The following is a 25,095-nucleotide window of genomic DNA, read 5'->3' on the forward strand; positions in this document are numbered from 1 at the left end:
ATCAATTATGACACGTTAAAGATGTAAATGTAGTAAAATGAGAAGTTGGGTAGAAAGTGTGGATGCTAAGATTACTTTATAAGAATCCCAAATATCAGCATGTGTTCTTGTTATTTAATCTCATTTTCCAAAATACAATGTGAAAAAAGAAGTACTGCAAGACCTCTTTGGTGAGATAACATGGATGTCTTTTCTTTCTTGCAATATTAATTATCAACAAACTTGATGTCATCTGTGAAATGAATTGTAATCATCACTAAAAAGCTTCTTTCTGTTTCTATCATCATCCCTATACAGCATCCAAAATATTATGTATTGTTTCAGCATTGGTAACATTTCAACTTCCTGTCAGCTTGCTTTAAGACTCAAGTTTTTGGATGTCAGATACTTGGGATAATAGTGTCTATAACATGAAATGGGATATTGATTTTCATTGTTTTCAGTAAAGTTTTCATTGACCATTTGAAATTTCATTCTGTAGAATATGAATGCACTACCTTCCTTCCCTATTATAACTTTCTTCCCAGTTGGAACCTTATAATCTGAGTCATCTCTCAACCAAATGACATTTCAAGTCCTATTTAAGAGCAGTTTTAAAACAGTGACTGAAGTTGGCTATAACTTAACTGTAAATGTGTAGTCTATCTCTACAGATAGGCCTTGCTGACATTTAGAAAGACAGATATTTAGTAACTGGTAATCTTAGGTTGAGTTTGAGCCAGTTGTAGACTTTTCATTTGTTTGTTACTATTCGGAATGGCAAATATATTGCCCCACTCCTACGAAAATATCAGTATTGACCAATCAAAAGAGAAGTTGGTTGGTTCTTCCCTCTTCAGCTTCACTAGTTGGCTATGTTTTAGTATATATGTGTAGAATTTGACTTGTTTTTTTTCTCAATAAAAAGTGTGGGTTTTGAGGTGATCCACATATACTGGAGAATAGTCTCATTTGGATTATTATCTGTGGTTTTGGTTTGGTTGTTCTGGGTTGAAGCTACACGTTAGAGTTATGGAGCTAAACCAAAATAAACAGCTTACTTCTGAATTAATTCAAGCATATGGCATCATGCTCTACACAAGTTTATAGATTTAACCTAACAACTGTTTTTTTTTTTTTAAATTAAATCTTTATCTTTGGAAACATTTCCAGAAAATTCAGCACTTTAAAAAAATATCTATTATTTATTCAGGGATATATTTGATAAGAGACAAAAGAAAATATATTATTATTTTGGTACAAAGATAACAGGACAATCTGTAGTAATTTCCTGTTAATTCTTATCAAAGCAATTTAAAACAAACAATTGGAAAGTGAAAATTATGTGATCACCTTTTTTTTTGGAGAAGTGTGTTCATAATGTCAAACAATCAATTATATTTATTTTTACCCCCTGCTGAAAACTAAACTTGTTTAGTTTTCCTCAAGTGTCACCTCAGCATGTGCCCCAAAGCATTCTCTATAGACTGAGAATTCCTAACGTGTTACTACTGGAGCTGGCTATTAAATTTATGATAACACTTGTATGGCACCTGACCATCACTTGGGCATTTGTTATTAATTTGTGGACTGGTATAAAATTATCACTCAACTATTCTTTAAGGTTTAACTACATGTATTCATGAGTATATGTTGTTTCTTTCAAGCAATTTTCTTCTTTTTTCTTTTTTTATCTGTTACACTATTACTGGAAAGCAGATGTTTGTTTGAAATTCTCTTTAATGTGTGACTAAGTAAAAATATGGCATTTGATTTATATATTTTTGAACTTTTGCCTAAAACATTAAGCTGTAACTAATATCAACTCTGGAAAAATCTGTTTAAAAATAGGAGCAACTGGGGTGTTGTTTTCACAGCTGAATGCTAAAGCTTTCATACTGAAAAAAAATGAAGAGGTAGGAACAATTGAAAGACTCCAAATGCATCATGTCTAAAAAAAGTCAAAGGACAAACTAAGGTTATAAAGACTTCTTGCCATATTCTTTTATTCCTTTCTATTCATGTAATTGGGATACTTTAATGCTACCGAGTTCTTTTAAAACATTTGACTTTTAAATTTTTTTGGTATTCTTTATTTGTTTATTAGATAGAGACAGCCAGAAATTGAGAAGGAATGGGGTGATAGAGAGGGAGAGAGACAGAGGCATCCATGCAGCACTGCTTCTCTACTTGCAAAGCTTTCCTCCTGCAGGTGGGGTCTGGGGGCTTGAACCTGGGTCTTTGTGCATTGTAACATGCGGGCTCCACCAGGTGCACCACCACCTGGCCCCTGGATATTTCTTTTCAAACTACTGCATATTTTCCCATTTTTAAGCATTAGTCTTAATTTGGTCATAAATTGAAATTAAATAAAATACAATCCAAGATGTGCCCTTAAACTTATCTTTAAGTGCACTATTAAGAGGGGAAAAAAAAAAAAGGCCTCCTGATTCACAAGTTAGAAGTAATTGCTCTTTTTCCTTTTTTCTGTTTACTGTTTGAAATTCCGGTACTTCTTCCTCAATATGATCTGAAACAGAAAAGCCTGACATGACAAGAAATTGAAACTATTATTTCTTTCCTGTGGTTTAACACATACACAGGTCTCTGCATTTTATAGCAGTGGTTTTTGACTGAGAGTGATTTTGCCCCAGCCCTCTTTCACCATCCTTTGCAATATCTGAAGCAGTTTTTGACTGGCATGACTTGGGAGTGGGGAGGGGTTACTGACATCCAGTAAGTAGAGGCTAGGGATGCTGCTGAGCCTTCTACAATGTATAGAACAGCTTCCCCACTCACAATAAATAAATAACTTTTCTAGCCTAAAGCATCAATAGTGCTGAGGCTGAGAGGCCATGTTCTAAAAGAAACCCTGCCAAACTTTGCTTGACCCTTGCATTCATTCTAAGTGTGGCTAATTTCTGGCTTTCCACTGCCAAGCTTTCACTACATACTCATCCGTTTCCAGGTTATTACCGGCCAGTTTTGCCCTGCTCATTGCACTGTTGAGAGGAACATAATCTTGTGAAATGTAAAAGGCTTAGAAAGTCTAGACTTTTCCTTCACAAACTATAAGCCATTTGATCTTTCCAGCTTCTTCTCTACTTTTCTTTCTGACTTTCTCCATGCCTACCTTACCACTTCATTTTATTATTATTTTTTGATAGGATCTTTCATTTCCTCTTTCCATTTTTGAAGAACTTATATATTTTTCTTTTTTAAATTCTTTAAAAAAATATCTATTTATTTTCCCGTTTGTTGCCCTTGGTTTTATTATTGTTGTAGTTATTATTGTTGCTATTGATATCATCATTGTTAGATAGGACAGAGATAAATGGGGAAAGGAGGGGGAGAGAGAAGAGGAGAGAAAGATAGACACCTGCAGACCTGCTTCATTGCCTGTTAAGCAACTCCCTGCAGGTGGGGAGTTCAGGGCTCCAACCGGGATTCATCGGCTGGTCCATGTGCTTCTCGCCACGTACGCTTAACCCACTGAGCTAGCGCCCAACTCCCAGTTATAGATTTTTGCAGGGGTCTAAGAGAATTGTCCTACTGACTCTGCTTTCTCCAATTTTAGGGTCACACTTTGTGAGGTTCTGGACTTACGGAGTATAATTACACGGAGATGCAGTCCTAGGTCAAAGTCTCACATCACTGTTGTTTGTGCTCCTCCAGGGAGTTCCAGCCTTATGTATTAGGTACTATGTGAGGAGTCTCTCGTAGGTGATCTTTTTTGGGTCAATATTTGCTAATCCTACTCCTTACAAGAGGAAAAGAAGGTTCAGGGGATTTTAGCAACAGACCAAAGATAATGACTATAATCAGAAATTGTGCCCTGGATGGTTTATTAAAATACTTCACTTTTTCCTGTTGCTCCCATGTTCTGTATATAGTTAGAGACATCACAACACACCCATCTTTGTCAAGTGCAAAGGTTGGTGACTGTTTCTAAATCATAGAAAGGCTTTTTGATGACCCAAAAGACTTGAATCAAACTAACGTGGCGTTCTTGGAACTGGGAAATATTTACTTGCGTTTTACTCTCACTTGTGTGACAAAAGTAGAACTGACTTCATGTATTTATTTAACCTCTAACAGAGGTCATCAGTAATGCTAGTTGCTGGAATTCTTGGTAAGTCACTTAGCTTTCTAGAGGCAGGATAGTACCAATGGAAAAACCATGGACTAAGGAGTCTGAAGAGTTTGACTTTGAGACCAAGCTGCTACTCTACGCTATAGGCTCCTTCTTAGTCACAATACTTTGCTTTGCTAGCTTTCCAATTGCACCCCTTCCCTGTCAGAATAGTAACAATTCAGATCATAGCATTGTGAGATGCTCCAAAGACCAAATACATAAAAACTCCATGGAATAAATAAAATGATTCCCTTCACTTTCCTATACATTCAGAATAACAGGGCATAGATATTTAATAGAGTGTGCCTGTGAACAAGTGTAACCTATGCAAGTAAGGCAAGGTGGATTAGACAAAGATGTCACTTGTCTGATAAAAAACCAGGTAAGAGATGGCATCTATTGTAAAACCTCAGTGACAAACACTTAAAGCAGATCTATTCTGTTCTTACAAGCCCTTTCTGTAGTTCTGCTCTGCTGAAACTAGTTTCTTTTCCTCTTCTTAACCCATGTTAGAGAATTCCGGTGTGCAGCATGGCAAATGACTGCCATATCCTGTTGCAGAGATGACTGCTCTTGTGTCATGGTGGGAATTTTCCAGTGCATAAAAGTGTGAACGTGTATTATAAGGGTGTTCATGCTTTTATAAACAAGATATTCTAGATGTTATTTCTATCCACAATTTACCTTTGTGCTTTTTTTGTGTGAATTATGAATGAAATATTTCAAAATACCAACAGATACTCTCAGGCCTTCAAACTATTCTCACTATCTATATATCTTTGTCCACTTGCATGTCCAGTTGTTACAGGTGCAATCCTTTAGTAGATCACCTTATGCCCATAATCTTGTTTAGGTAATGGACTAATTTAATTTTCATTAGTGATTTAATAATGGTTTACAAGATTGTGAAATGACAAGGTTATAGTTCCATACCACCAAAGCTCTGCCTTGCCTCCCCCTCAAAAATAAAACCACCATTCTGCTATTTATTTATTCTTACCAGTTATTTTAAAGACTGAAAACACTCAAGGATCACATTAGCAGAATTTCTATATGATCACGAGAAACAGTTCTGGATAATGAGATACAAGTAGAAACCTATTAGGTATGGGGAATGATTCTAGGAAGATTTTTACTTTTCCTAATAAAAATGACATATACTGTATGTACCATGCACTAGGACTACTATTCTGCCTTCTTCCCTTGCCCCCCCCCCCCCCCCCCCCGGCCAACTTTTATTCTTTTCTTGTGTGTTTGGACGTTGTTGTCATGAATGAAGTAATGGTGGTTGGAGCTGCAACAGATATCTTGTGATTAAGAGTGAAGACCGGGGTGGGGGCGGGAAATCAGAGAGATTTTTGGCTTTGTGTCCCTTTTATTTGATAGGGCAGAGAGAAATTGAGAGGGGAAGGGAAAGAGAGAAATTGAGAGGGGGTAGGGAGGTAGAATGGGAGAGAGACAGAGAAATATCTGCAATACTTGGCTGCACTGCTCCTGAAGCTCCCCCAACTTGCAGAAGGGGAGCAGGGGTTCTAACCTGGGTCCTTCTGCACTGTAACATGTGTGCTTAATTAGGTGTACCACCACCTGGTGCCTTAATTTTCTTTTAAAATATTTATTTACTTATCTGGTAGAGACAGACAAAAATCAAGAGGGAAGGGGGAGATAGGAGGAGAGACACCTGCAGCACAGTTTCACCAATTACAAAACTTTCCCTCTGCAGGTGGGATCTGGGGCCTTGAACCTGGGTCCTTGTGCATTGTAACATATGTGCTCAACCAGGTGCACAGCCACTTGGTCCTCAGCTTTAATTTTCTTAATATTGATGAATTAAAAAACAGGAACTACCTGTTGCCAGGATTTTGGTTACATGGGACAAAGAAGTATCCCTTATTTTGAACTGTCACTCATCGCTTATTTATTGTTTCTATTACTTGTGGCTAATTACATTCTGATATGGTAATTTTGAGTTATACATTCTATATTTTAAGAAAATTATTTATTTAATTATTTATTTTGCCTCCAGGGTTATAGGGGCTTGGTGGCAGCACTACAAATCCACTGCTCCTGGTAGCCTTTTTCTCCCCATTGTTGTTGTTGCTGTTGGCTAGGACAGAGAGAAATTGAGAGAAGGGAGTAAGGAGAGGAGGAGCGAAAGATAGACACCTGTAGACCTGCTTCTCTGCTTGCGAAGTGACCCCTGTAGGCGGGGACCTGGGGGCTTGAACTGGGATTCTTGAGCTGGTCATGGCGCTTTTAACTATGTGCGCTTAACCCAGTAACATATATTTTAAATTTTATTTATTACTAAATAGAGACAGAGGTAAATTGAGAAGGGAGGGAGAGACAGAGAGGGAGAGAGACATACACCTGTAGCCTTGCTTCACCGCTTGTGAAGGTTTCCCTTGCAGGTGGGAACCAGGGGCTTGAACCTGGGTCCTTGCACACTGTTGTATGTGCATTTAACCAGGAGTGTTGCTATCCTGGCCCAACTATACATTCCATTCGCCTGTATTTTCTTATAGACCTACATCAATTTCTCATCTTCTAAACTCCCCTCCTTAATAATGCATAGATGAGTCCACATTCTCATCCCTATCTATAAGCATAATCTCAACTTTTCATGGTATTACTTGAACACTGTCACTAATCATCTCTGATTTTGACTTTGCATTATAAATATATTGAATTTTATATTATTGATTTCTCCCCTTTATTACCCTGTCGAGTTAGTTTTTTATACTTTGATTTTTTATCTCCTCATTGTACAGTCTAGTTTTCTTTTAGATTTCCTTTTAAATTAAAAAAAATTATTTATTATTGGATAGAAATAGAGAAATTGAGAGGGGAGTGGGAAGTAGAGAGAGGGAGAGAGACAAAGACACCTGCAACTCTACTTCACTACTTGTGAAACTTTGCCATGTAGGTGGGGGGGGGAAGGGTCTTGAACCAAGGTCCTTGTGCACCATAGTGTGTGTACTTAACCAGGTATGCTACTGTCTGGTCCCTCATTTAAATTTCCTTAAAATGAATAATACAAAACTCTTTACTGATTAGACACTTCTGTAGGTATTTTTGGTGGATGAACAAACATCACATTGGATTCTGACAGTTTCTACTATGCAACCAGAAAGGGTATCAGTGTGTGATGGTATTCATGTACAGAACCAGGCCCAGACACACTTTCATAGTGTCACTTACTTCATTCTGGGAAAGAGCCAGACTTGTAACTAGCTTTGTTTCCCACCCCTTTTTTTGCTCAGATCTGCTTTTCTCAATAGCTGCCCGCTGCAGGATTCCTTTCAGAACCCAAGCCTTGAATGTTTATGTGGCATGTACATTAAGAGAATTCTTTTTTACTTTCAAAGTGCAGATCTTTTCTTCTGGATTTGGCATCTGACTGTGGTTATTTCTATTATTAAACATCAATGATTCATATTATGTAACAGTAGTTATTCAGAATGAGAAGGTATAATATAAAGTAATAAGGTACCTTCAGCTATGCATTGCTTTATGGTTCCTGGATGATTTAATTTTTTTCATATTTTATTTCTAGATGTCCCTGTCATTTCCAGTGAATTGCACATACTGTGTTTCCCTTACACAAAAATTTATCTTTTTTTCTTAAAGGAAAACATTGAAAAGGGCAATATATTAAAACCCTTTGAATGTGGATTTATTTTCTTTTCACAAATACTTGAAAACCATCATTAATTAGAACCAAAACAGCACCTCCCACATTCATTTCACTTCTCCATGTCTTCTCTGACAGTTATGAGAGACAAATATGTCTCCCCTTATTAATGGCAATGTTCAGGCAGTATAGCTCAAAGTGAAAAAACAGGTGAGCAAATATAAGGACATTGGAAGCCAGTTAAATACCAGGATGGGCTAACTCAATGATGCAATACTGCATAGAAACAGGAAACACCCGTATGCCTCTCCCAATCCATATCAAATAATATTGCATCTGCCGATCACAACCTAACCAACACAACGATTGCCACCTCAACATGCTTCACTTCAGAGTGTGTCCAGAGACTTCACGTGTGGAATGACAACCCTTCAGCCTCATTACTCGGGTGAAACCTTTCCTTTCATAGTATACTCTAATTCCATCTCAGGTGGTTCACTTTCTAACAAAGTCCCCAAACCTAGATATACACCAGTTTCTGTGAGAGAGAACATATGTTCACACGTATTCGTAGACTACTGCAAAATATATACCTGAAAGCAGAAGTACACTAGAGTTTGCAGTGAGTACCTCCCTAACACTTCCTCTCCACGATTCCAACCTTTGGGTCCATGATTGCTCAACAATTTGTTTGGCTTCGTATGTTAACTCTCTTTTCAGTCACCAGGTTCCAGATGTCATCAGGATGCCGGCCAGGCTTCCCTAGACTGAAGACCCCACCAATGTGTCCTGGAGCTCAGCTTCCCCAGAGCCCCACCCTACTAGGGAAAGAGAGAGGCAGACTGGGAGTGTGGACTGACCAGTCAACGCCCATGTTCAGCGGGGAAGCAATTACAGAAACCAGACCTTCTACCTTCTGCAACCCACAATGACCCTGGGTCCATGCTCCCAGAGGGATAGATAATGGGAAAGCTATCAGGGGAGGGGGTGGGATATGAAGATTGGGTGGTGGGAATTGTGTGGAATTGTACCCCTCCTACCCTATGGTTTTGTTAATTAATCCTTTCTCAAAAAAAAAAAAAAAAAAAAAGAAACAGGAAACACCCACCATCACCATACTTTTCCACATTGTCTGGAGTTATATGTTTTAAATAACTTTCCCATGTTACTTCTTCTGTAACTAATTTAATATCCATGTTTCTGATGTGAAATCCATAAGGGAAAGAAAAAGAGACTTCTTTTGTTAAAAAGGAAGACAAGATGGAGAAGATGGGTTAATTCAAGCACACAATGAAGACTACCAACCATCTTTAAAAACTCTGAAGCCTTCATTGTGCACATAACACAGTCAGTCCTATCCTGTTCTCATCCTAAGGGCATGTACAAAAAAAAAAAATCCTGATATGATAGTTCCCTTTCCATAATCTTACAACTAGATTCCCACTTAAAAAGGCTAGAAAACTGCTGGCAAATGCATTTGATGCACAAGTGTACTATGAGATGAAAGTGTGTTATGTATATTGAACTGTTATCACACCCCTCACAGTCTCATTTTCACTTGCATCTCAGCTATACACTCGTGGCTTTCTGACAATCCACTTGATTACTGTGTGGCAATGTCTAGGTTCCGAGTCCGGCTTAGGTCCTAATATACTCATGGAGATTGTTTCCTCTCTTTCTCTTTCCTACTAAGTTTTGACCTCTTAATTAAAGAAGCATAATCCTCTGATGTCTGACTTCTGTATACCATACATTTTTGTGGTTGGTTGATAAATGTAAGTGTTACAGCAAGGCTATCTGGAAAAGTGTTGCTCAAGAGAAAATACTGTTACTGGAAAACGCTTTGGCACATACCTGCCCGGGCATTGGCTAGGGATCAAAGTATAGCAGTCCATAGCAGCCATGCATAAACTTACAATATTCAACTGTTGCTGCTTAAGCAACACTTTTTTTTTTTTCCTTCTGGTAACCAGTCTTCCCCATTGCTCTTTCCATCATGCTACGTTCAACCATCTCCATCTTTGTAAACACGGCAGAGATATAAATCACAGGCACTGAGTAACTACACTACTAACCTGCTTATCTCCTTTGTAGCTCCAAAAAGAGGCTGTTTTCTGAAGACATGATTCCTTGGACTGAAGTGAGAGGATATTCTGCTGAACTAGCCATGGAAGATGTTTAAGAAGTCGCTTTGTAATATCTGTCCTTAATACCTGGAAGCCTTTACAATTATAAAGTACCGTTTCATCCAGGATTTTATTTGAATGTTACATAATCTTTGACAGGAAATAATATTATTATCTTCACTTTGAAGATGAGAAGACATCTCTAGAGAAATCATACAACTGGTGAAGTTGGAATTAGAATTCATGTCTATTGTTGCTACATGCTCTGACCATGCCCTCTTACCTTACTTAGAATATTGTCTATATAATATAAATAGAATATATATGGAGAGAGAGAAACTTTTGAGACCATAATTGCCTTTGATAATCTGGTAAAAGTTAAGGACATTTTCTGAAACATACAAATATATTTCTATACATACTTTTTTACATGAGGTGGAGTGGCTTTTGGCCAAGTAGGCCTTTGTTTATGGTCCCTTATCTAAAGACAAGCAGCCTTATTTCCAGTTGAGGAAGTTGAAGAAAGAGATGATAAAACTTAGGTCACAATAAATCCAACCAGGATAGGGAAACCATAGCAAACTAACTACCTATGCATCTCAGAATAATTTTGATGGTTAAGCGCACATGGCGCAAAGCACAAGGACTGGCATAAGGATGCTGGTTCAAGCCCCTGGCTCCCCACCTGCAGGGGGTTTGCTTCACAGGTGGTGAAGCAGGTCTGCAGGTGTATAGCTTTTTCTCCCCCTCTCTGTATTCCTCTCATCTCTTTATTTCTCTCTGTCCTATCCAACAACGATGACAGCAATAACAACAACAATAAACAACAAGAGCAACAAAAGGGAAAATATGGCCTCCAGGAGCAGTGGATTCATAGTGCAGGCACTTAGACCCACCAATAATTCTGGATGCAAAAAAAAAAAAAAAGAATTTTGATTATGTAGTTTTTTTGTTTGTTTTGTTTTGTGTTTGAGGATTTATTTTGTTAGATGGGTGACTGTTATTTCATCCCAAGCTCATTGCAACCCTGTTAGAGAAATTTATTGTCCTGTTTTCTATGAGCGATTAAGGCATAAACAATGTGCCCAGTGTTATATGATCACAGAATTTGTTAGTGATTGAGCTGGAATCTGAACTCAGACTATCTACCTCCAGACTACCTACTATACAACCCTTCTTTTTAAGATATGGATTCAAACATGTAGGTAGCTGGGTCAGTCTGTTTTATGCTTTAATGCAGGTGTGCTGGAGAATGAGCTGACAACAGTCTTTATCATATAGCATCTTTATTGAAGGATTTGTGTTCTCTGACTGAAATATTGCATTATTTCAGTGTCTGGTTTTCTGATGACATCAGTGCTGTCTTTTTGCTTGGATGTTGTTTTTATGGTGCTAATCTACTGTATTTTATGGCAGATATTTTTTTCTCTCTAACTTAAATTGCAAATGCATTGGGTAAGACCCATGTCTTTTTATACACTGTATGGCCTACAATTGTACCTTTTTTTTTTTTAAGGCAGCAAGTGTTTCCTCATTTTTAACTAATTAAATAATTTATTGATAGAGACAGGTAAATTGAGAGGGAAGGAAGAGAAAGAGAGATAAAGAGATACCTGCAGCACTGCTTCACCACTAAAGAAGTTCTCCTCTGCACATGGGGAACAGGGGCTTGAACCCAGATTCCTGGACGGTATAATGAGTACATTCAACTGGGTGTGCCACTGCCCATTCCCCCTACAATTGTATTTTCCAAGATATACCATTTATGCTAGCTACTTAGGAGTCTAGGTAAAATGCAAGTTATGAATTCATAATTCTGGATTGAGACCTGGGAATCTGCATTACTAACAGCCTCTGTAATAATATTGATCTTGCTGGTTCATGGACCATGCTGGCTCATGATGTTTTAGAACATACAATGCTCATGAGTAATCATGCAAAGGACTTGTGAAGCAGAAGCTACTGCTCTGCCATGGTCAGGATTACTTATTTAATGTTTTCAACTCCTGCAGTGTGCCTGATATAAGAAGCAACTGGCTATTTTACTTTTTTATTGATTTCACATTAACAAAATACATGATTCTGGGACTATAGTTTTATATTTGTATATGTGTATACATGTGTGTATCCACTACCCCCCCTAAAAAAAACAGTGAATTGTTAACTCTGGCCTTACATTATCCTAATTATTTTCCCCCTTACTACTAAGGCTTCAGTGGTGTTTTATTTTTAATTTTTTAAATTTTATTATTAATTGATTTATAAAATAAAAATTATCAATAAGACTACAGGATAAGAGGGGTACAATTCCATACAGTTTCCACCACCAGAGTTCCGTATCCTATCCCCTCCCTTGAAAGTTTTCCTATTCTCCCAACACCCATTCATGCTCAAAACTCTACAAAAAATGGGAATAGATGGGAAATTCCTCAAGATAGTGGAGTCTATATATAGGAAACCTACAGCCAACATCATACTCAATGGACAGAAGCTGAAAGCATTCCCCCTCAGATTGGGGACTAGACAGGGCTGTCCACTGTCAACGTTACTCTTCAACATAGTATTGGAGGTTCTTGCCATAGCAATCAGGCAAGGAAAGGAATCAAAGGAACACAGATTGGAAGGGGAGAAATCAAGCTCTCACTATTTGCAGATGATATGATAGTGTACATAGAAAAACCTAAAGAATCCAGCAGAAAACTACTGGAAGTTATTAGGCAATATAGCAAGGTATCAGGCTACAAAATCAATGTACAAAAATCAGTGGCATTTCTTTATGCAAACACTAAATCTGAAGAAGAAGACATCCAGAAATCACTCCCATTTGCTGTTTCAGCAAAATCAATCAAATACCTAGGAATAAAGTTGACCAAAGAAGTGAAAGACTTGTATACTGAAAACTATGAGTCGCTACTCAAGGAAATAGAAACTGATACCAAGAAATGGAAAGATATCCCATGCTCATGGATTGGAAGAATAAATATCATGAAAGTTTTCCTATTCTTTATCCCTCTGGGAGTATGGAACCAGGGTCATTATGGGATGCAGAAGGGGGGAGGTCTGGCTTCTGTAATTGCTTCCCCGCTGAACATGGGCGTTGGCAGATCAATCCATACTCCCAGGCTATCCCTTTCTTTCCTTAGTGGGGCAGGGCTCTGGAGAGGTGGGGGTCCAGGGTACATTGGTGAGATTCTCTGTCCAGGGAAGTCAGGTTGGCATCATGGTAGCATCTGCAATTTGGTGGCTGAAAAAACATTTAGATATAAAGCAGAACAAATTGTTTATTAGTCAGGAACCTAAAGGCAAGAATATTGCAGATGAGTTTTGGATCTCTATTTTGGAAAAAACTAGTTGATCTATTGTAGGTATATTCGAAGGGGCCCATGACTTTACTAAGTTTTGCATGAGCCCTGATAGTTAACATGCAGGTGGACCAAAGCTATTATCTGGGGAGATGGTGTCAAAGTTGGAAATAGAACTAGAAAGTTGGATCAGGGTAGAGAGTAGTTCCCAAATATGAGAAAGATATATAAGTATCATTTTATCATTTTATGGTGTCTTTTTTTTAGGTCTTTCTAACTTGCTTGCTGTTTTGAGTGACTGCAAACTGTTGTGCACTTTTGCTTTAAGGTATATATTTTCCCTTAATTTATGGCACATGTCCACATGTGTTCTGTCTGATGACTTCTGATCTATCTCTAGGTTCTGTGGTGATTTTGTTAGGAGGTGCACCACCTGAAATGGAATTGAAGAGTTTTATGAGCTAGGAACGGTCTCACCAGAGTGCTGTAGTTGAAGGGTTGACATTCCACACTTGATGTCTCTGGACACAATCCGAAGTGAACCATGCCGAAATAGTACTGGTTGCATTAATTTGGTTGAGCTCAGCAGATGTAGTATCAAATGGTATGGATCAAGTGAAGCATGCCGGAAGATAAACCATGCCCTGGAGTTTCCAGGACTGGGAGAAATATGGGTTTTATAGAGAATAGGGAGGGTTCCTGCTGTCTTGGGGTTTATGCAACTCTTATTTGACTCAGGGTTGGTCCTTAGTAGCCTAAAAACTAAATTACAAGGCTTACTTTATCCACCTCGTCATGTAGACATTGTCTCATCTCACAGCATCATTAGAGTACAGAACAAAACAATATTTTGAGAGATCACATTCATAAAACTTGTACTATATTACATTGGACTGTTCTATTTTATTGTCATTATTGCTAGTATCTTACCTTATTTATAAACTAAAATATATCATAGGTCAATATTTGTAGGAATAAATAGAGTGTGAGTCTTTATAACATCCATTGCGATGGTGCGGAGGGTCTTATAACCCTTGCAAGTAAGGGATGTACATGACAGTTTATGGTGAATGAAGTGAAATTATTCTTCATACTATCTTTATATAAATGTCATAGTTTGACTACTCTTCATTTTATTACTCCCATAAGTTATTCTTTATTCAATAGAAAAAAGTTTCAGTTACTTTAAAATTCAATGCAATAATTATGTTAAAAATAAATTGCTCATAAAATTTCCTATGATAATAACTGTCAGTACAGCTAGGGATATTTCCCCCCTAGATTCAATATCATTATACATTAAAACTTGGGTAAGGTACATATGTGTATGGTGTGTGTGTATGTGTGTGTGTGTGTGTTTAAACTGTAGGGCAAGGGTGGAGAACAGTCCACTCTGCTAATGCAATTGGAGTTTTTTTTCGTAGTAACGTTAAGCACTATTTAAAAAAATTTTAATAGCTGGTGAGAGAGAGCAAGAGATATCTGTAGTACTGCTCACTGCTTCTGAAGCTTCCCCATTGCAGGTGAGGACCTGGGGCTTGAATTGGGATCCACACACATGGTAATATGTGCACTCTGCTGGGTGTACCACCACCTAAGCCCCGAGGGTTGATAGTTTTCTAAGTTCTGCACAAATATCCAAATGGCCCTTGGCAGAACAAGTTTCCTTGCCCCTGCTCTAAGTGTAGTGCTTATGATTTGTTAATTTAGCACGTGTAGAATCAAGAAAAGTGAAAGGACTCTGTTGTTTATAACTGATTCTACTCTGCCTTGAAACAAAGGTCAAGTATCTCCTATATCTTCACCTTCACGGTTTGAATAAGTAAATAATATGTGTTAGTTGAGTTGTGAGGGAGAGACTTGTTTATAATTTATTGCTTTCCTATATTTACAAAAATATGCTTTGAGATTTTTCTGAGGATGCCTTTGCTTTTCTGAAATATAATTGCCTATGTTTATGCAAATATCGTATAAACCTTAATTTCTTTTTTGAATACTTTCACATCTGGTCTCTGCCCTTCCTTTTATTATTTTACTTCACAAGACTTAACCTCACCACAAACAATATTCTCCCCCAAAATTGCTGAGCTGAGGTAGACTGATTATCATTGCATAAATATCATCTCCAAATAAGATTTATTGACTACCCACCCGTGGAAGGCACTCAACTAGGCCTCACAATATATGTTACTGAATAGATTCCACTGCTGTTCATAAGATCTGTGCTTCTCAAAAGAAAGGCAAAAGTCACTTTATATCCTTTCTCCCTGGCAATATTCTGAATATAGACTTGTAGCGGAATTTCTTTTTTCTACTTTGTGATCTGGAAACTCTCATTATGAAGTAGTTGTTCTTTCCATAAACTTTTTAGATCTCCATGAGCTCTCTTTTATTACTTTTCAATGCTGATATACTCTGGCATCAAGGACTCCTTACAAGGTGTAACTAGGCCTTTTCTTGGTCATTACAGAAGACATGTCTTTTCTTCCCCCATAAGGTAAGGGCTTGGTAAAAATGTGAATCATATACTAAGTGTCCATTCATCTAATAGGAAGTTTATCATAATTCATATATTTGTCAATCATTCAGGTACTTTTGATTAAACGTGACATAATTCCTGGATATACGATTAGCTACTTAAGTAAGAAAGTTGAGTTACAAAAAACAAGTTTGATGGTAGTGTTGTATCTTTGCTGTAATTCAGTATGAGAAAATAAATGATTTGTATGCAGATAGTTTATTGAAGTTGTAAGTAATAAATAGACTCATACATCTGTGTTGTCTAGGACAGTTGGTATCACCTCCTTTGCTCTTGCGAGCTTAGAGAATATTGCATTCAGCTCCACATGGGAGAATCAGACCAAGCAGATTGATTCAGATCATGGCTTTGCCTTTATTCTGTTGTATGAACAAGGCAGTTCAACTTTCCTGAGCCTCAATAACCTTACCTGGAAATTTGTGACAGTGGTATCTGCTTAGCAGGATGATTGTTAGGAATGTTATAGATAATTTAATGTAAAATGCTTTATACATAGTATTATATATATGGTAACCACCAGTACTGCTTCTAGCAGACCTTGCAAATGCATTTAAAAGTCTCTTCGAAATTTTATTTGCACTGTAAATTTTATTAAATCTACCATGTTTAGAGTAATGTCCTTCCTGCTTCTCCTAGTTTTCTTATTATCTTATATTGCTTTCCTTAATCAATTACTTTGTAGAAAATATGCAATGTGTAATCACAAATGACTTTTTAAAAAGCCTACATAGCAGGACTTAAGCATCCAAATGTGTCCTTTAAAGTGTTCCCACAGGGAAGTTCCCATATTACAAAAACATCACTGCCTTTTTTCTAGCTTCCATTTGAAAATTACCTTTAGAGTCAATAGGTAAGCCTGCAAAGAAAATTTTTGCTTTACAGTCATTTCTTACTTGTATCAGAAAGAAAACGTGCCATCTAGCTTGACTATTTGTTTTATTAAGATAATATCAGCTCTTGTTAGTCTTTGTTTCTTGTATTTTTCTTTTCTGTTCTCTTGTGTTTTTCTTTTTTGCCCCTTTACTCCTTTACCCTCCCTTCTTTCTCTCCCTCCCCTTCATCTTCCTATTATTCTTTCAAGTCACAGCTATGTCTCTATGAAATTCCTGGTTATTTCCTTTCACCAAGACCCTGTGAAGTGTTCTCATACTGGCATGCCGTAGTTTCTGTGATCTACATTTGTGTTTCTATCTGTATCTATTTGTTTTACCTGGCTTGGTCCCCTAGCATTTTTTTTTTCCTGCTAGTATGTACAGCTTCCATTTTGTCTTCACTGGTGATGACAGATTTGTGTTGTACAAATAACAGTATTTGTGCAGTGATTTGAATATACCTTGTGTTGTCCCCACTATCTCAACAGATATATTGGGATCTTCACTACTTCCCAAAATGTATTGGAAAGTGAAAGAAGAAAAAATGCTGGTACCAGTAATCAGAAATCAACTTCTCAGTTGAATATATCAATAGTTAAGATAAAAAATGGAAATTTGGCATGACAACAATTGAAAATCATCAGATTCATGGAATTATACTAATTGATTGAATATTCAATTCTAAGAAGAAAATCAAAGAATATGTGTCAAATACTAAAATTACACAATCGTGCTATATCTTCAAGTGTATTCAGAATTTTTTAATCAGTACAATTTCATCTTTCCTCAAATAGTCTTAGTATTCTAAATTTCTGCTGTGATTTCTATTCAGGTATGGTAATAAAGTAGGAAGTAAGTAATGTCATTCCATTAAACTTCCAAATGCAAATTCTTTCTTTGTTGATGGTATCTGATGCAGTCTTGATTGTGACATATTGTTAAGTATTGGACAACTCTATTCTCCACTACTGGGGATATTATATCATACAAGTATATTGGGTTAGAATGTGTTCATGTTATGTTGATTAGACAAATAATGACAATAATAAAATACATCAAATGCCTTCATAAGATGGGTTTCTAGACATTTTCTTGAATAACCTAAAATGCAACACAGAATGTCAAAATTTTCAAAGTAACTTAATGTTAAACTACAGTTCCTTCTAGGTCTGAATAGTTCCAGGAAATATCTGAAAATCTAGATGTTGAAATCTATCATATTCTACTTTTCTGTCCTTCAGAAATACATTTGCCTAGACAGTAGACATTTCACCCCTTTAATTTTTACCAGTGTATGCTACTAAATATGAGTTTGTTTAATACCTTTAGTGACATTTATCTTATTTTATTTATAAAAAGGAAACACTAACAAAACCATAAGATAAGAGGGGTGCCACTCCACACAATTCCCAACCCCAGACCTCCGTATACCATCCCCTCCACTGATAGCTTTCCTATTCTTTAACCCTCTGGGAGTATGGACCCAAGGTCATTGTGGGATTCAGAAGGTTGAAGGTCTAGCTTCTATGATTGCTTCCTAGCTGAACATGGGCTTTGACAGGTCAATCCATACTCCCAGCCTGTCTCTCTCTTTCCCTAGTGGGGAAGGGCTCTGGGGAAGTGGAGCTCCAAGGCACATTGGTGGGGTTGTCTATCCAGGGAAGTCTGGCTGGTATCATGTTAGCATCTGGAACCTGGTGGCTAAAAAGAGAGTTAACATATAAAGCCACAAAAATTGTTGACTAATCATGAACCTAAAGGCTGGAGTAGTGCAGATGAAGGCAGGGGTGGTGTCTCCGTTTTGTAGATAGCTAGTAGGCATATATTAGTTATATTCCAAAGGGCCTGTGGCTATACTATTTTTTTTCCTGAGTCTGAAATCTGATATACAGGTGGATCCAAGTTATTGTTTGGGGAGATGATGTCATGGCTGGAAAAAGGACCAGAAAGCTGGATCAGGGAAGAGAGTAGCTCCCAAATATGTGAAAGGTATATAAATATTGTTGACTGTAAACCCCATCGATTTGATGTGATCTGGGGCTCATATTCAGCTTAGGAGCCTATGTGACCTCTGTATCCTTTCTTTCCTGTATGGAAAAGACTGTTTGGTTGTTGACTTTTAAACCTTAATAGATTGTCAAAATTAGAGATTTGACAACTTAGTTCTTCCTTGAACTGTTATGTTCATTCTCTAAACCATGTGTTTAACTACAAGAAATATTAAGGGCCCTTGAAAAACATTTAGGCCTATTTGCAAATATGCATACCTTTAAATCACTGAAATTTTATTAATAGATTTGGTATTTCATTTTCTTTTTAACTGTGTTGATGATATGGACGAGTCTCAAGAATTTAATCATCTCTTAAATGCAGCACATATTTAAAATACCAAATGTTCCCCGATTAATTGATACAGAAATAATATATTTGGCGTAATTCGAGACCAGATCTTTTTTTCCTGAATACTCAGTATCGCCGCAAACTTCACTTGACTAATAGGCCTTTAATAGACAGGTCAGTTTTACATATTCAAAACTAGACTTATGAACTACATAAATGTGTTCCAATGGCAATCTTCCCATGTCTATAAATATCAGATTTGTTATTACAGCTGTGTGCAAGCCCCAAACTTTGGAGTAATTCTTAACTCTTCACATGGTATCTGTTTTGAAGTCCTGTTGATTCTACTTAAACAAATGTGTTGGAATCTTACCACTTTCATCACTTCCATCACTAGCTTTCTGATCCAAGATAGGTATCATTCATCTCTGACATGTATGTATAGGATTTTAAAATTGACATAAAACTATTAGCTCAGTGACATTAAGTGAATTTGTAGTGTTGAACAATTGCTTCTTATGTAGAACCTCCAACTGTGTTGAACAATTGTCATGTCTGTCTAGTATGGTTTTTAGCATCTCAAAGTAAAATACTATATCCATTAGGAAATTAATTCCCATATCCTCTTCCTCCTAAATCCTAGAAACCAAGGACCTGTTCTCTGTCTCTATTACCTATTCACATATGAGGAATCATATAATATGAGGCTTCTTGTGTCTGGCTCTTTTCATCTAGCATCATATTTTCAAGGTTTGTTTATATTGTAGCATGTAACAGTACTTTGTGTTTTCTTTTGACAAAATGATTTCATTGTTTGTAAATACAACAATTTATTTATTCATTCTTCCCCCGTATGTATATTTGTTTTTTTTTAAATTTTTTACTTAAGAAAGAAGACATTAACAAAACCATAGAATAGGAGGGGTACAACTCCACACAATTCCCACCACCCGATTTCTATATCCCATCCCCTCCCCAATAGCTTTCCCATTCTCTGTCCCTCTGGGAGTATGGACCCAGGGTCATTGTGGGTTGTAGAGGGTGGAAGGTCTGGCTTCTGTAATTGCTTCCCCGCTGAACATGGATACTGACTGGTCAGTCCATACTCCCAGTCTGCCTCTCTCTTTCCCTAGTAGGGTGGGTCTCTGGGGAAGCGGAGCTCCAGGACACATTGGTGGGGTCTTCTGTCCAGGGAAGCCTGGCTGGCATCCTGATGGCGTCTGGAACCTGATGGCTGAAAAGAGAGTTAACATACAAAGCCAAACAAATTGTTGAGCAATCATGGACCCAAAGGTTAGGATATTGGAGAGGAAGTGTTAGGGGGACACTCGCTGCAAATTCTAGTGTACTTTTGCTTTCAGGTATATATTTTGCACTGGTTTATGGATACATGTGACATATGCTCTATCTCTGGGAACCTGGTCTATATCTAGGAATTGGGACTTTGTTAGGAAGTGAACCACCTGGGATGGAATTAGAGAATACTATGAAAGGAAAGGTCTTACCCGAGTATATTTGTAATAGATGGCTCAACTGGTCTCCCTTTTTCTTATCTTGAATCTCCTATAGTTCTTTCTCTATGTAGTAACTAAACAGAAACTTTAAGACATGTCAGTCTGTGTATTCTATTAATTTTCTTCTATACCATTCTGTTAAGCTAACCTGCCACATTTTTATGAGATTATATAAGATCTGTCATAACTCCACATAATTTTTACCGTTCATATATTGGTACTATTTTCTACTAGTGCCAGCTTCAAATATGTCATTATAGTCACAATAGTCTTCTCCCAAATTTTGAACACACTGGGCATATAATTCCTCATGGAGCTTCATATATTATTTATGTATTTACCATTTGACCTTATCTTCTACTTCAGATTCTTATTAATAGAGTGTTTATTTTTCTAGAGCATGAATCATTTCTAACATATAGTTTATAGGACCCTGTGGTGGTGCAGCTGGTTGACCACACATTACCATGTGCAAGGACCAAGGTTCGAGCCCTGGTCTCTTCTTTCATGGGGAAAACTTTACAAGTGGTGAAGCAGTCTTGCAGGTGTCTCTCTGTTTCTCTCCCTACCACCCTCTTCCTATCGTTTTCTGACTGTCTCTATCCAACAAATAAATAAAGATAATAAAAACAATTAAAAATAATTAATGTCTTGTCTAGAAGTTATTCTAGGAACAGATCTTGAGATACAATTTGAGTATAAGGAGTTTGAGAGGTGAAGACAAGGATTTGAGAGGTATTGAGTCAGGAAGAGGTAGATTAAACGTAGATTATTTTCTGTGACTGACTGAGTCTCAACTGTGGTTCACCAAGAGGTGAGGATGCTAGGATATATCTATCAACACCTGTCTTCAGGACTCTAATCTTTGTCAATTTTGCCTTTCCTTGAGTGGCAAGAGTGTGCTCTTTAGTGCTTGGACAAAGATTTGCAATTGCTCATAATTAATTAATTACCTATAAGGGATGAGTGTGGAGGAAATGTAAACAGAGCACTGATTCTACTCATTTATTACATTTATTGTGTTTATTTCTCAACCAGAAAGCAAGGTTTTATAGTGTCCGCTTTGCTAGAATGGTACTACATATATGTTGCATTGTTAATAGTTATATTTAATTAAATAAATTAATTAATGAACACACAGTTGTCTAAAACATCTGAATTTAATTAGAAATAGACCCTTTTAGAGTTTTCTTTGTGTGATATAATTCTACTGTCTGATTAATTTTTTAAAAAAATTATTTATTTAATTTATTTATTTATTGGATGGAGACAGCCAGAAACCAAGAGGGAAGGAGAGATAGAGAGGGAGAGAGACAGAGAGACACTTGCAGCTCTGCTTCACCATTCATGAAGCTTCCCGCTTGCAAGTGGAAACCAGGGGCTTGAACCCAGGACCTTGCACACTGTAATGTGTGCACTTAATGAGGTGCGCCACTGCCTGGCCCCCTTCTGATTCATTTTTAGGGTGAATTTTTCAATAATGATGTTTATAGTTTTCTTCTCACTTTGATGATTACCCATCAGAAGTTCTGGTCAGGAAACAACTATTCTTTTTATCTTCTTGCTAGTAGTTGTATCTCTTGAATGAATTTTACATTTTGGATTCCTAAATTATGGAGAATGTTTTTCTTCTAGCATTAGGAACCCTAAACGTCACGAAAAGTGTGTGTTTTTTTAATTGCCACGAGGGCTATCACTCGGGTAATGTACCTGAACAATGAATTCATCACTTCCTATGATCAATTTTGTCTTTATTTACTTTTTCTTTATCTTTTTATTTGACAGGACATAAGTAAATGGAGAGGGAAGTGGGAAGTAGAGAGAAAGAAGAAAGAAAAAAACTAAGCACTGCTTTACTGCTCTTGAAGCTTCTCAATGCAGGTGGGCAGAGGGGACCTTGCACATGTAACATGCTTTACAAGTTGCAAAACCACCCAGCCTAAAATGTACATTTTTTTTTATAACTTAGAAATCCTTATATATCTTAATTCTTGCAGTATAAATATATGATTCTGGGTATCCTACATATATTTCTAGGTTATTCTATTGAGTAAAGCTTTTATCAAAATATATTATTTGGAGACTCAGTGCAACAAATACATTCTGAAAAAAATTTTTTTTTTTTTTGGATAGGTGAACTGTGAGGTTAGGGGGCCTGTCCTTTTCTAACAAATCTTGCTACAGAGAGCCTTGGCGGCACAAAATAAGTCTGTAGGAATGGAAGATTGACAGTTACCTTCCAATCCTAACTTTGAGATTTCTTTGCAAAGCACAAATCTGCTGCTTTTTTTTTGAATTCTTCTTTGATCTCCTAACATGCTTTAATTTTTAATTACATTATAAACAATCTTAAAAACTGCCATTTGCTGTATCTACTGTATAGGATACTGTAGTGATTCAGTTTGATCTCTAACCTCCATAGTTATTTTGAAACATATGAAAAAATATTTATATTAAATATGCAGAAATAAATGTAGAGCTTTATAGAGTTAATAAGTGAGCTGTTCTATCATCTGTAAATCTTCCTGGTGTGAACATGATTTTTTTTCAACTAAGATTCAGCAAAAAACGGTTAAAATAAGTATGTGTTTTCTTTTTCATAAGCAACAGAATTTTATTTCTCACAGAAATCAGTGTTTGAACAGTGCTATTACCTATATCTTTTTTGAGACATCAGGCAGAGAATATAGGATCCAGAAAGTGCACTCTATTTTTTTCTTACTCCAGTTTTAAGTTCACACAGTCACCAGTATCTTACATGAGAATTAAAAGTATATTATACAAAGATTTTATCTTCAATTTAAGAGTTTTAATGAGAAAATTCCTTCACTACAAAAACCGAATAATTATCTATGCAATTTCATATACAGAGGGCAGATTAGTGAACCTATTACAAAAAAAGATGATGTTTTCTAAATACTCTTATTAAAGATGCTTAGATACCAAGGGAGAACAGAACAGTAGAGCAGCTTGGGAAATATCCCCAGTGGAACTGATGCTATCGTGTACATATTCAAACAGGTAACAGAGATGAGAGTTGACGGAGAAATCCTATGTAACTACAAGACAATAAGTTTCCATTTATTCCATTATTTTGGTCAGAAATGAAATATACTTTCTATGAGGTCAATTCGGATAAAAGAAAAAACGAGGAGAAACAGACTACCAAGACATATTAAAATAACTAGAAGTTAGAAGGGCAGAAAGAAATTGGTTATAGCAGTCAGTATTTATAAGTGGTTTGAATGAGATGTCTATTTTACAACGAAAAGTTTTATATCATGAATACACTTTTGAATAATATTTCTGAATTGTGTATCCTTATATTACAAGTGATATAATTTAGATAATTGCCACTCCTGTGGCTGTTGTAGATTACTTTCTTGTGGGACTCCTTCTTTCCATAGAACTCAAGAGATGCAAAATTTAGGGGTGTAATAATGTAACCAGCTGATTCTATTAATGAGATTCATCTGTATTAGACAAAAATTAAATATTAAGTTTATCTATGTTAGGCAGAAATTAAATATTCTAAGTTCCCTAATGTGATGTTTCCTAAGTAAAGTTATAATTTATGTAAGTCATGCTATAACAAGATTTGGAAAGATTTAATGTAATCATTTATATTATGAAAACATTGCACAGGTTAGTAGCAAAAATATGAATACCTTAACTATTTAGTTTAAAGTCATGTCAGAAAGACAGCTCAGCCTTAGTGTAAAGGGTTTGTATACCCGAGACCCCAGGGACCCCAGATTTAGTATATGGCAACATCATATGTGAGAACTGAGCAGTGCCCTGGTATCTTCCTTTGTCTATCTTTCTCTGTCTCTCATAAGAATAAATATTAAAAAATGAAGATTTTTTAAAATTACCTTAAAAATAATATTTGGATAATTCTAAGTAGATAATGCTTTGGTCTTTTATAGTGTGTTCTAATGTCAGTATTATTCAGAAAATAGAAATGTTTTCTTATTTATAATTTTCTCCTTCGTCATAAGTTTAGTTACCAACTATCACTGTCTACTTATGGCTATTACCCCTATCATCTTCACCCATTCTACTTAGTTGTTTTGACTCGGTAGTATATTCCTTGGTTAGTGGGGCAAATGGAAAACCTTGTTGGCCCTGAACGCAGAGAATCAAAATTTTGTGGGGTTTCATGGGCAAAATTTCTTCATCCCCCTATACCTTATTTTATATAATATATAGCTATTATGATTGTGTAAAAAAGTGATATTTTATGAGTAAACACATTGGACAGTATATTGTAAGTTCTCAATAAAATAAGCTAACATTTTCCTTGTTATTTTTAGATCATTAATTTTGACAAATGAGAATTTAGTGACTCCTGTAGTCTATTAATTTCAAGCCAAATTTCCCCAGCCACTTCCTTTTAGCTTTGCTTGTCTGAACATAATCTGAGTAGATGCTATATTATACAGGCCACAAAATGACTATAAACATTTGAAGGTGTTTTTGGTTATGTACCTATTAATCCAAATTACTTTGGAAATGCTGAGCTTACTGATTATTTGCAATGAATCCAGTGACTAGGGTCTAAGACCTGTCATTGACTCATTGAAAACTGTTTACATACTAGTGATTTTTCCTTTTGTTTAATGTTAAACATCATCTGAAGCAACTGAAAAAC

This window comes from Erinaceus europaeus, chromosome 5 (assembly GCF_950295315.1).
Source record: "Erinaceus europaeus chromosome 5, mEriEur2.1, whole genome shotgun sequence".
Lineage (NCBI taxonomy): Eukaryota > Metazoa > Chordata > Mammalia > Eulipotyphla > Erinaceidae > Erinaceus > Erinaceus europaeus.